Source organism: Lepidochelys kempii, chromosome 4 (assembly GCF_965140285.1).
Source record: "Lepidochelys kempii isolate rLepKem1 chromosome 4, rLepKem1.hap1, whole genome shotgun sequence".
NCBI lineage: Eukaryota > Metazoa > Chordata > Testudines > Cheloniidae > Lepidochelys > Lepidochelys kempii.
Window position 1 is genome coordinate 134,985,884 of NC_136383.1, and position 13,084 is coordinate 134,998,967.

The 13,084-nt window shown below is 49.3% G+C and overlaps 1 long non-coding RNA gene across 1 annotated transcript in view; it reads right to left on the bottom strand.

Annotated features, from left to right (window-relative positions):
* Positions 1-689: 689 nt before the first annotated feature.
* Positions 690-13,084, bottom strand: part of LOC140910046 (uncharacterized) — a 77,953-nt gene continuing 65,558 nt past the window's right edge. Inside the window, exon 3 of the long non-coding RNA XR_012158406.2 lies at positions 690-831. This is a non-coding gene — a long non-coding RNA (uncharacterized LOC140910046). The remainder of the gene's footprint in view (positions 832-13,084) is intronic.

The window sequence follows — 13,084 nt, forward strand, 5'->3', positions numbered from 1 at the left end:
ACACCTTTGCAGTGAGGCCTTAAGGGTTGCTATACACACAACATACCTGACACAAAGGCAAGGAAATGAAAAGATAATGCACCCAGCAGTACATATCCTCTGCTCCTCCATCTGCCTTCACATGACCACATACGTAACCCCACAGACCGCCCATCGCAACCTGAACCCTGCCCCCACCCCTTTACTGAAGTTGTGGGCGCTTGGCAGAGTAGTTTGTGCTGGGAGAGGGTAGTCTGGGAAAGGGTTGTGTGTGCAAGAGTGGAGAAAGAGGATGCTGGGATCTTTAGTGGGGCAAAGGATTGCCGCATATGATCTGGGGTGCATGGTAGTGGAGGGCAATGGATTGCAAAGTCTCATACAGAGAGGTGCGCGTACTGTGTGTGAAATACACTGGCGTAGTATGTGTAATCATGTTGCCCTCTAGTGGCTGGCCCCGTGATGCAACAGCCTGCTGCTTACCCATGGTTCAAGGAATTCTCCTTTAGCTCAAGGAGTGGAGGCCTGTGTTTTTGCCCCTGAAGATCCCAGGTTCTGTCCTCATTGCTAACCATGGTATCCGCACATATGGGGTCATGGTTTAGGACAGCTGGGTGTTGCGCTATCAAGAAGGAGCCATGCTCAAAGACAGGAGATCGTACTAGACTGACAGTTAATCAGTGCTGATGCCGCAATTCTTAACTTACCAGAAAACAACTGGCCAACCAAGATACTTTGTCTGTGCGCATTTCCCTGGCTTTCAGCATACCATCGTTATCCATATTGTGGCAAAGCCCGCAATGTGCTAGGTGCTGTACAGACATATCAAGGAAGACAGTCCCTGCTCCAAAGACTCTGAAAGACAAAGAACAGATGATGCAGCACAGGGAGCAGGCACGAGCAGAGAGCTTGTGAGACCATCTCCGTGGGGCTGATTTGACTAGTCATAGCCCCACAGAAACCTGTGCTCCTGCTCTCTGCCTGTTCCCTCCACTGCCTGCAGCCCCCTGCTGGCAGCCACGCAGCTGCAGCCTCTAGTGGCTGGAGCAGCTCCCCTGCACAAGGAGACCTTCAGTGGTAGTTGACAAGAACGGCTGGAAATGGCCCACCTTGATCATCACTACAAAAGGTCCACCTCCCCTCTCCCCACCCCGCTCTCCTGCTGGTAATAGCTCACCTTCCCTGATCACGCTCCTTACAGTGTGTATGGTAACACCCATTGTTTCATGATCTCTGTGTATATAAATCTCCCCACTGTATTTTCCACTGCATGCATCCAATGAAGTGAGCTGTAGCTCACGAAAGCTTATGCTCAAATAAATTGGTTAGTCTCTAAGGTGCCACAAGTCCTCCTGTTCTTTTTGCGGATACAGACGAACACGGTTGCTACTCTGAAACCTTCCTTGTGAAGAATTCCCTTTAACACGACAATTAGGCAGCCTGACAAGTCCTCTCCTTGGCACATGAGGGGATGAGCTCAGGTCCTCTGAAGGGGTCATGGCTATTTTTGCTGCAAGAGGACCGCTCTTGTAATGACATAAGCATTTCTATAATTCAGGGGTACACACTTTCATTTGTGCAAGACACAATATATCCAACATCAACAGGCTTCTGGGGTTTGTTTGTTTGCTTAACCTGTGGCCAATAAGTATTTTGGTTTCAGGTCAGCCGCTCCAGTTGTCATTCCCAGTCTGCAGGATATGATCTGCTTCATTACCTTACTGCACTCTGAAGGAGTTCAGACTAAGGGAAATGCAAACCCAGGAGGATACAAGAAAGCATTCCCTCCTATAAGCCGTAACACAAGTGTTTCAGATCTCAGGGTACCACAGTTAAAAACACACACAGAAAGCAGAATAAGGAGCTATGAAGTGACAGGTGATCTTTGTAACAACAATGTGTCCATGGGCCAGCTGCCTCCCAAACGTGGCTTCATGTCCCAAGGCTACACTGCAGCCACCCTGCCTCAGTTTTCCCCCTTTTCAGGGTTCTCTCAAAAGGGACTCCCAAAACAAACTCTTCTCTGCTTCAGCCTCCTAGGGGCTGGATTTATTAACATAACAAAAATCAACCCCCCCCCCCCCCCATTTCTCACCTCTTCAGAGAGTCCATACACCCAGTCTTTCCTTTTGAGGCCTCCCAGGCCTTTCCTGCTTGCAATCTTTTCTCTGAAGACTCAGGTTCCCTTGCTGAACTCCTAGCAGTCTCTGTGGTCATTCTAAATTCCTACCTGGTTCCTCATGGTTCCCTGCTGAAGCCTACTCACTCCCAGCACCCATTCTCTACCTTAATGCATCTCTGCTGAAGTCTCTCACTCCAACTTCCCACCACTTGTTTCTCCCTGCTGCTCTTTATAGCATAATCAGCTTCTCCACACTCAGCTGGTTCTCCTAATTAAACCCCACACCCCATCCCAGGTGTGGCAGGCAGGGTTAATCGTAGGGGGCTGGCCAGCTCCAGGCCACCAGCCCTTACACAATGACTTATACTTCCAAAGTACCTGGATCTCAAAAGCATCCAAAGCACTTTACCAATGATAGGCGTACAGAACTAACTTCACCCCTGCTGGAATGCGCCCACCTCTGGGGTGAGACACGACAATGCACAGCAAACTAGAGAACAACTGACTGTAAGAAATACAGAATGCTTTATGAAATGAAAGCGAAGGGAGAATTTTAAGTAAGCAGACTGAGATGACCTCTGACAAAGTGTGGGGAGCAGAAAGGGCTAATACGCTTGCAAAAAAATAAAAAAAGGATCTTTGATCACGAAGCGCTCGGGATCTCTGCTTTTACATCTCATACAAAAGGCAAAGCCTCCGACAGCATGGGGCTTTGCAGCACCATGCCAGGGCATTGCTTCATTATGAAATCAGAGGGAAGAGCAACCCCTACGGAGCCACCAGCACTGTTGCCTGCAGCCCCCTCTGTCTCCTTGGCAGTCTCCCATCCTGGCACCTTCCTAACCCGGCTTTGCTTGCAGCAGTTAACAGGAGGAGCTGGAGTGGCTGCAGACACTGCTCAGGGGCTCAAAAGTTTTCTTTAACTTCGGCATCAAGCTGATCCGGCAGCACCCTTGGGCAGCAACGAGCAGCGACAGGACAGCCGGCATGTTTGGGAGGGAGGCCTATCTGGGGCTAATGCGTGCGCCGTAACTGTCGGCTTTGTGATATCTGCTGATCATGTCACAAGCTTGGCTCAGCGCCGCAGGGGCTCAGGATGGCAAGGTGCCTTCTCTAACTAGAAAGCTCAGTCCCCATATCATCACCCCACATTGTGCATTTAGCATGCAAGTGTTATTGTGCAGAATGGCTCCTAGCGCTGTTAAAGCTACAGCCTCCATGCTAGGTACAAGGGGAACACGCAGCAGGATGAAATGGAGAGGTATATTATTAGGGTCAGGCTGGGGGAACAAAAGGGCTGGTACTCAGGCTCCGCCCATTATCCTAAATACCACCCGCAGTGTCATCGCAGCTGGATGCTGCTGCAAACATGCTTGGTAGTGAAGCAGTTGAAGTTGACATTGAAAAAAAAATCCATTATTAGGATCCAGAGTTAACATGATTAAGCTGAATGGAGGTAATACACAGGGCCGTCCTTACCCACATGCAAACTACGCAGCCGCGTAGGGCACCAGGAAATTTGGGGCAATAAATTTCCTGGTGCCCTACACAGCTGCATGCTGCTCCAGCGGCCAGCCCAATCCCCGCCTCTGCTCCGCCTCTTCCCCAAAGCCCCTGCCCCTGCTCCACCTCTTTCCACCCCCACTCCACGCCTTCCCCAAAGCCCCTGCCCCGGCCCCAGCCCCATCTCTTCCCACCCCTGCTCCGCTCCAGCCCTGCCCCCACATCACCCCTTCCCCTGAGCTACATCCCGGGGGACTGCAGCAGGGGTCAGGCCTGACCCTGCACTCACGGGGTGGCGGGAAGTGGAGCGACCAGGCCCCAGTCTGCTCTGCTCCGCCAGCTCCCAGCCGTGCCGCCGGTGAGTGCTGGGGGGCAGTTCCCCCTTGCCCCCCGAGTCCCAAGGCTGGGAGCCAGGGGAGCAGAGCGGAGCGGGCTGGGGCCAGGTCGCTCCACTTCCCGCCACCCCGTGAGTGCGGGGTCGGGCCCGCCCTACAATCACCGGGCAGCAGGAAGTGGAGTGACCCGGCCCCAACCTGCTCCACTCCGCTGGCTCGTGCTGGGGGGCGGTTTCCCCCCTGCCCCCCAAGCCTGCTCCTGGCCCCCTGCGGAGCCGAGGGGGGGGGCGCTGCGTAGGGCACCAAAATGTCTAGGGACAGCCCTGGTAATAATCCCTCTTTTAGGACCAAATGCTGTCCCTAGCACAATCTCTGAGTGTAGAGGCTTTCCACAAAGGCTCTAAGAGACAGTGTAGAGGGGAAAAAGAATCTTTTTCTTCCTCCAACCCAGCAACTTGCTGCAGAGCAGTTATGTACCAGCTTCACTATCATTACTATGGTCTATGGGCTGCAGTAGCAGCTGGGAACCCTGTTTGTCCCTCCATAGGGGTATGAAGCCTCAAATCTGCCCTGCCACTTCAACAAACCCCTCCTCCATGCCCAGTCCCCCGGCAAAACCGTAACAGCTCTGCTACCTGCGGGGGCTTGGTGCCTGGGCCGGGGAGGGGAAGCAGCATTTGCCCCTTAAACCAGGTGTCGGTCTGTGTAATCAGTACTGCATTGCGTCACGGCCTGACTCACCTCTTCACCAGCCTAAGGGCTAGGGATGGATTTTTAAAAGGTATTCAGGTGGTGAGGAGCTTTACGTTTCTTAATACCTTGACGTTTAGATTCTGGAGACGCTGTTGGGGCCCTGAGAGGGGTGCTGGTCTGGTGCACCTCCCCGGATTGCCTCCCTCCAACCCCTCGAATGTTATGGAGCATGTTCATCCACAAGGCACCCGGTTTTCTTTCCATACCCTCATGCATGCTTCTCTCATCATAAAGAAACTCAGAGGCCCAAGGCCTAACAAATGTGAGATCTGGACGAAGGTCTTGTAACTCTCACGAACAGTTGCGGCCAGTTCACCTATGGCGTGAACTGAAACCGATGTAGTTAAACAGGTGCAAACCCCTGCATGGATGCTCCGATTTCCGTTTCAGAGGAGGGGCTTTTTCCGGTTCAGTGTAAGTCCTTTGGGAGCAAGTTTCAGCTACATCAAAATCAGACCTTGTCTACACTCAGAAGTTGCACAGGTTTAATTTAATCAGTTCACAGAATATCAGGGTTGGAAGGGACCTCAGGAGGTCATCTAGTCCAACCCCCTGCTCAAAGCAGGGCCAATCCCCAACTAAATCAAGTTCAGTTGTAATGACTACTGTGGATGGACTGTCTGAGGGCTTGGCTACACTTGCAAGTTACAGCGCATTAAAGCAGCCCCGGGCGCCCTAACTCCTGATGTGTCCACACTGGCAAGGCACGTAGAGTGCCTGGACTCTGCAGCTGGAGTGCTCCTGGTAATCCACCTCCACGAGAAGCATAACGCTTGATGTGCCCTGGCAGAAATGCCTGGGTGTTAGTGTGAACGAGGTGTTGCATTACTGCACTGTGATTGGCCTCCGGAAACGTCCCATAGTCCCCTGAAGTCAAATGGCCACTCTTGTCATTGTTTTGAACTCGGCTGCAGGAATGCGGATATGCCCTTTCAAAGCTCCGTGTCTGACAGCTGGCATGCTTATCTGCTCTGGGACAAAGCAGCCATTAGTGCGGAATGCTGTTGTTGTGAGTGTGTGTGACAAAGGGGGGCTGGGGAGGGGGGGTCTGCTCCTGTCTGAATTTACAAGACATCATGCTGACACAGTCTCTCCCCCCACATACACACAACACATTCCCTGTCACACTCCCCCCCCCCATTTGAAAAGCACGTTGCAGCCACTTGCACACTGGCATAGCTACCACAATGCACTGCTCTTTGTGGCGTTGCAAGAGTGGCTAATGTGGCCACACCAGTGCGCTTGCAGCTGTCAGTGTAAACACACAGCAGCGTTTTCCCTGCTGCGGTCTCTGAAGGCCGGTCTATCTCCCAGCGCTCTACATTTGCAAGTGTAGCCATGCCCTTAGACTGGTTTAAAATTGGTTGTAGGAGTTTAGCTTGCACATTACACTGACGCAACCAACTTTATACTGATACCAGAGTCCACATAAAAGTTGTACCAGGTTAACTAAATTGGTATAAAATCCCAGCATTAGTTGTAGCGGTACAGGTGTGGGTCTAGACCAGACCTGAGTCACTTTGATAGCAAAACGCAGCCTGATGTTTACACAAAAGTTATGCTTCTTTAACTGAACTGATAGAATTAAAGCGGAACAAGCCTCTAGTATGGACACAATTATCCTGGAATAAAAGTTCTTACACAAGCATAGCTATTCCCATATGGGAAGGGGAATAGGCTATATTGGTATTAGACACCTTTCTAACGGTATAACCGAGTCCACACTAGAGGTTGTACCAGTATAACTGGATCGCTACAGAGGCACCGATATGGGCCTGCAGCAATGCTGCTGTAGCAGTATAGTGTAGACCAGAGGTCCCCAAACTGTGGACCGCCCCCCTCTAGGGCATCACAGAGGAATGTTTGGGGGCGGGGCCGAACACCAACAAGCATAGCAATCAATTGCTTAATTATCTTCTCTATCACTCAGGCTGATGGTGCACAGCAATTTGAAAAAAAGTCATTCACTGACTGTTATTTGTAAACTTCCTCACAGCCGTTGACACCCTCCCCCCCCCGCCCCCCGCAACCCTCTCTTTTAATTGACTTCCTGGAGTATTCAGACCTCCAACGGCCAAGACAAAGGATGAGTTTTAATTATCTACCAAATTTTTGGAGACCTAGAATGTCTTTCCTGCGTCGTGCCAAGCACATAAAGATAATTAGCTTCTAAAATCACTTTAACACATGGGGATGGGGGGGACCTTCTTTCACCTTTCTATTGTCATTCTTGAACTGATTTCACACACCTGCTCCCTGTACACTGCCATCCTTTTCTTTGTTTAGTTAACTCCTGCAGCAGTTTGACCAGTTATCTTTCATGCGATTGTTTTTATTATTATCCCTCTAATGGTTTTCTCTACACCAAGATGATACACTCTTTGGGGAAGGCGTTGTCTTTGCTATGCATCAACACAGTCTGTTCTGCAAAGCAAATAATAATTCTCTTCCAACTGCTACTTATCGTTGCTCAAGATGCACAGATGGAACGGTGCCTCTGTGCATGGGGTTCCTCTGCCCTTATCTATGGATTCACAAATCTTCTTAAACAGCAGACATTTATTATAGACACAAATAAAATAGGCTTCCACACAGAGTGGGTCCCAGCTTTGTCTCCCTTGTTTACCAGGGACCACACCCAGCGTGGAACTGTACGCAGCACCGAGAGACATCTACTGGCTGAATAATGTACCGTGGGGGTCCTAGTGGATCACACACTAAATATGAGCCAACAGTGTAACACTGTTGCAAAAAAAGCAGACATCAATCTGGGATGGGTATTAGCAGGAGTGTTGTAAGCAAGACACAAGACGTAATTCTTCCTCTGCGGAAAAGGACCTAGGGGTGACAGTGGACGAGAAGCTGGATATGAGTCAGCAGTGTGCCCTTGTTGCCAAGAAGGCCAAAGGCATTTTGGGATGTATAAGTAGGGGCATAGCGAGCAGATCGAGGGATGTGATCGTTCCCCTCTATTCGACATTGGTGAGGCCTCATCTGGAGTACTGTGTCCAGTTCTGGGCCCCACACTACAAGAAGGATGTGGATAAATTGGAGAGAGTCCAGCGAAGGGCAACAAAAATGATTAGGGGTCTAGAACACATAACTTATGAGGAGAGGCTGAGGGAACTGGGATTGTTTAGCCTGCAGAAGAGAAGAATGAGGGGGGATTTGATAGCTGCTTTCAACTACCTGAAAGGGGGTTCCAAAGAGGATGGCTCTAGACTGTTCTCAATGGTAGCAGATGACAGAACGAGGAGTAATGGTCTCAAGTTGCAGTGGGGGAGGTTTAGATTGGATATTAGGAAAAACTTTTTCACTAAGAGGGTGGTGAAACACTGGAATGCGTTACCTAGGGAGGTGGTAGAATCTCCTTCCTTAGAGGTTTTTAAGGTCAGGCTTGACAAAGCCCTGGCTGGGATGATTTAACTGGGAATTGGTCCTGCTTCGAGCAGGGGGTTGGACTAGATGACCTTCTGGGGTCCCTTCCAACCCTGATATTCTATGATTCGAGGATTCTCTCTACTCAGCACTGATAAAACCTCAGCTGGAGTGTTTTGTCCTGTTCTGGGCACCACACCTCAGGAAAGATGTGGACAAATTGGAGAAAGTCCAGAGAAGAGCAACAAAAATGATTAAAGGTCTAGAAAACATGACCTATGAGGGAAGATTGAAAAAAAATTAGGTTAGTTTACTGCAAAGAAGAGAAGTCTGAGGGGGGACACAATAACAAGTTCAAGTGCACAAAAGATTTTTATAAAAGGGAGGGTGATCAATTGGTCACCTTAACGACAAGTACAGGACAAGAAGCAATGGGTTTAAATTGCAACAAGGGAGATTTAGGTTAGACATGAGGAAGAACTTCCTAACCATGAGGGTGGTTAAACACTGGAATAAATTACTTAGGGAGATAGTGGAATCTCCGTCACTGGAGATTTTTAAAGAGCAGGATAGACAAACACCTGTCAGGGATGGTCTAAATAATACTTAGTCCTGTCTCAGTGCAGGGAACTAGTAGATGACCTATTGAGGTCCCTTCCAGTCCTAGTTTTCTATGATTCTATGTCAGAGAGACAGGCAGAGGTTTTAGTTTGGACAGGAGACAGGTCTGGAGTAGAGAGGTAGAACTGGGAGTCCCCACTGCCCTACCAGGAGAAAGAAAGTGTTCTTAGTGTTCTGAAAAGCAAGTTGCTCTCTCCCCTGATGGCATTCCAGCCCCCGCACTCAAGTGTGAAAAGCCAGAACCTCTTGCCTTTATTTTTAGTCTTTACCCATGGCAGTTTTGCCACCTAGAAGCAAACACACTGGGTTTGCTGCCGCTCACCAGACAGATGATGAACCTTCCGCTGCAAGCAAGAGGCCGTAATCTGCCTTTCCAGCCAAGCGTTTCCACAGTAAGGGAACGACCACTGGGCAAACACATTTCATGGCAAGATACGTCCTCTCCCCTATGGTTAGCTTGGTTTCCTACTCATTAACTCCAGGACAGCTGATCCTTCATCCTCAGGCCTCCCTTGCCGGCATACGAGTTCAGGATCCTATTGCAGCTTCTCTGTTATTCAGAAGAGCCCTTCAGTATCTGAATTAAACTCTGAATACCATGTCGCCCACACGCCAGTTGATAAAGTTCGCAAATAAAATGAATTTGTCCTCCTTTCTCCTTGGCTAAAAAGAAATGGGAAGCATCATTCCTTATTCTTGCGAAGTGATAGAAATTAGAAATGCAGACGATCTGTGAGTTCATCTAGGCACTCTTCCAACCAACACAGGATTGTTCCCTGTGGAAATATATCCTAGTGGTTTTTCCCAGTGTAGTTTTAAATACCCTAAGAGGCAGGGATTCCACCATTTCTTTTGGGAGGCTATTTCACATGTTTATACTCTGCTGAGCTAGGGATTAATCTGCAGCCACTTTATTAATGTGTACACTGAGTTACAGGGCAGTTAAGTGACTAGCCCAAGGTGTCACACACTTCCCAGTGGCAAAGCAAGGAAGAAAACTCAGGAATCTTAATAGATTCATACTTTCAAAGGCCAGAGGGGACCATCATAACCATCTAGTCTGACCTCCTGCTTAACTCAGGCCAGAGAATTTCATCCAGTAATTCCTGTTTTGAGTCCAATATCTTGTGGTTGAACTTGAACATCTCATTTAGAAAGGCATCTGATTTTGATTTGAAAGCTTCAAGTGGAGAATACACCATATCCCTTGATGTGTTGGTTCACTGGCCAATTACCCTCACTGTTAAAAGACCCGCATTGTATTTCAGCTTGAATGTTTCTAACTTCAATATACATTCACCGGAGCTTATTATACCTTTGTCTCCTGGATTAAAGGGCAGAACTAGGAACAGACACCAAGTTTCCAGATTCCCAGTCCAATTTTCTAGCCATTGGATTAAGCTGGCTACTATTCCAGAAACTTTACTAAGGCCTTGTCTACACTACCAAGTTTTGTCACCAAAACTGTCATTTGTCGACCCAAACAGTGAGTGCGTATACACTGCAAGGCGACTTTTGTTGGGGAAAATGCTTGGTTTTGGCGACAAAATACATCCACCCTCACGAGAGATTTACATCTTTTTCCTCTACATTTTTCTTGAGAAAGTGCAAGTGTAGACACCACGCTTCATTTCATCGCTTTAATGGCCTCCAGGAGGTATCCCACAGTGCTGTTCCTGACCGCTCTGGTCAGCAGTTTGAACTCCACTGCCCTGCAGCCAGGTAAACAACCATCTGACCCTCCCCATTAGAAGCCCCAGGAATGTTTGAAATTCCATTTCCTGCTGACTCGGCATGGAGAGGTCTCATCGCATCTTCCCAGGTGACCATGGCGGGTTATCGCAGCAAACGCTCTTCCGCTTGGACCACTGCAGAGCTGTTGGATCTTCTCAGTATATGGGGAGAGGAGGCTCTGCAGTCCCAGCTGCGCTTGAGCCGTAGGAATTGGGATACCAACGGGCAGATTTCTCGAGGCTTGTGTGAAAAGGGCTATGATCGGGACACACTGCAGTGCAGAGCAAAGATAAAGGAGCTGAGGCCGGCGTACCATAAGGCGAGGGAGGCAAACCGTCGCTCTGGCGCTTCACTTAAGACTTGCCGGTTCTACAAGGAGCTGGATGCTATCCTCGGTGGCGACCCCAGCTCCATCACGAACAGCCCTGTGGATACTTCGGAGGGCACAGAGGTGGCGGAAAGAGGACCTAGCCCAGAGGAAGAAGTTTTGGATGAAGAGGTGGAGTTAGACGACGATGTGCAGCTCCCAGCGGAGTCACCCGGTGGGTCGGGCAGGCAGCCAGGAACTGTTCCGCACTTAAGAGGTGGCTCGCCAGCCTCAGCAGTCGCTCTCCGGGGAGCAAGAAGCAGGAGATGAGAAGCCTGGTAAGTGTCTGTGACTTGCGTAGTGCTGAGATAGGTTTAGGGCATAGAAATGTGGGAGGCTGTCTGTGTTTCTGTGAGCCGGACATTTCCCTGTTTAGCTAATCAGTACGGTGGAACAGGGTGTTGATGCATGCCGAGATCTCATGGGAATCCTCCCGAGAGATCTCCAGGAAAGGTTCCTGGAGGTACTTGGTAATCCGCTGCTGAAGGTTCTGTGGCAGAGCAGCTTTGTTCCTTCCCCCATTGTAGGAAACTTTCCACGCCATTCGGCAATCACTTCTGCAGAGATCAAAGCGGCACACAGGCGAGCAGCATAGGGATCAGGGCAGAAGCCACAAGCATGGAGTCGATGTAGCCTCATTTCCCCACTTACCCTTAGTAGTGAGATGTCTGCTAGAATGACCCCCACCTGTGGAAAAGTGTGGGAGAATTTTAGAATTTGTTCCCTAGAATGCTGCACCACAACCCTTGCAAAGAGCGTGTGTTCTTTTACCCATGTGAAGCACCACCACCATCCCCTGCCAACACTCACCATGCTTTGGGTGTTCACAGAGATGCGTGCCTGGCTAGGCTCAGCAAGAAAGTGATGGCAATGTTGCAAAAGAAATGGTTCAGTGCTGTGTGTCAGTTTAACAATCCTGCTTCTGTGCATTGTCCCCTGTGCTTCACCAGATCTGGCCTTCAGGAACACCACACGTACCCTGGCCGAGCATCTCCTCCAGATAAGAAAGCGCCCAAGACGCAGCAAAGACGACAAGTTCCAGGAGGTCCTGCAGTGCTCCAATGCAGAAAAAAAAGAGAAGGAAAGGAGTGCTGAGAAGCCGAAAGGCAGGACAGAAAAGAGAATCACATGTTTGTTAAAAGGAGGACTTGGGGCACCTTAGAGGCTAACCAATTTATTTGAGCATAAGCTTTCGTGAGCTACAGCTCACTTCATCGGATGCATCCAATTAGTTTCTAAGGTGCCACAAGTACTCCTTTTCTTTTTGCGAATACAGACTAACACGGCTGTTACTCTGAAACATGTTTGTTAGGGATGCTACTGAGCGGATGCTTAAAGTAATGGAGGAGCAAACACAGATGCTAAAGTCCTTAATAATGATGCAGAATCAGCTGATCAGTGATCAACCTCCACTGCAGCACATTCAGAACCCTTTTCCCTGCTCTCCTCCCAAACTCCGTCCGCACGTTCCTTCCCACCTTCCAGGACTTCTCGGTTTCCCCTTCACTCCACCCCCTCGGACAACTTTCACAATGATAGCTGGACCTACATACAGCTGTGAGAATCTGCCCTTCCCTGGTTCCTCCTTGCTCACCAAGCAACTGTATGTTTGTTTGTGCTGTTTCTTGTGCAATAAAAGCAAACTTTCATAACGGTAAATCATCTTGATTTTTTTTCTACATGGCGAGATTACAGGCACTATCAATACGGGCAAAGGCATTTTAATCACTTTATTACAGGAATATAAGGTCCCAAATGTCACCATTGCCCCCTAGGAAAACTACATGCATGTAACATTGAAGCAATTCAGACACAGATATATGTTACTGAAGGTCACTGTCAAACTGCTGCCTCAAAGCCTCCCTGGTTCGAATAGCTCCCCTCTGGGCTCCTCTGACAATCCTGGTATCTGGCTGCTCAAAATCAGCGGCCAAGTGGTCTGCCTCAGCACTCCACCCCTGAGCAAACCTTTCACCCTTAGCTTCACAGAGATTATGCAACGTACAGCATGCAGCTATGACCATAGGAATATTATCCTCAGTGAGGTCCAACCTGCCATAAAGGCATCACCAGCGCACCTTTAATCTGCCAAACATTAAACTGTCATCCGGCACCTACTGAGCCTGTTGTTGAACCACTCCTTACTGCTGCCCAGGTGTCCCGTGTAAGGTCTCATGAGCCACGGCTAACGGGGTATACAGGGTTCCCAAGGATCACTATGGGCATTTCAACACCCCGACTGTAATCTTGTGGTTAGGAAAGAAAGTCCCTGCTTGCAACTTTCTATAGAGGCCG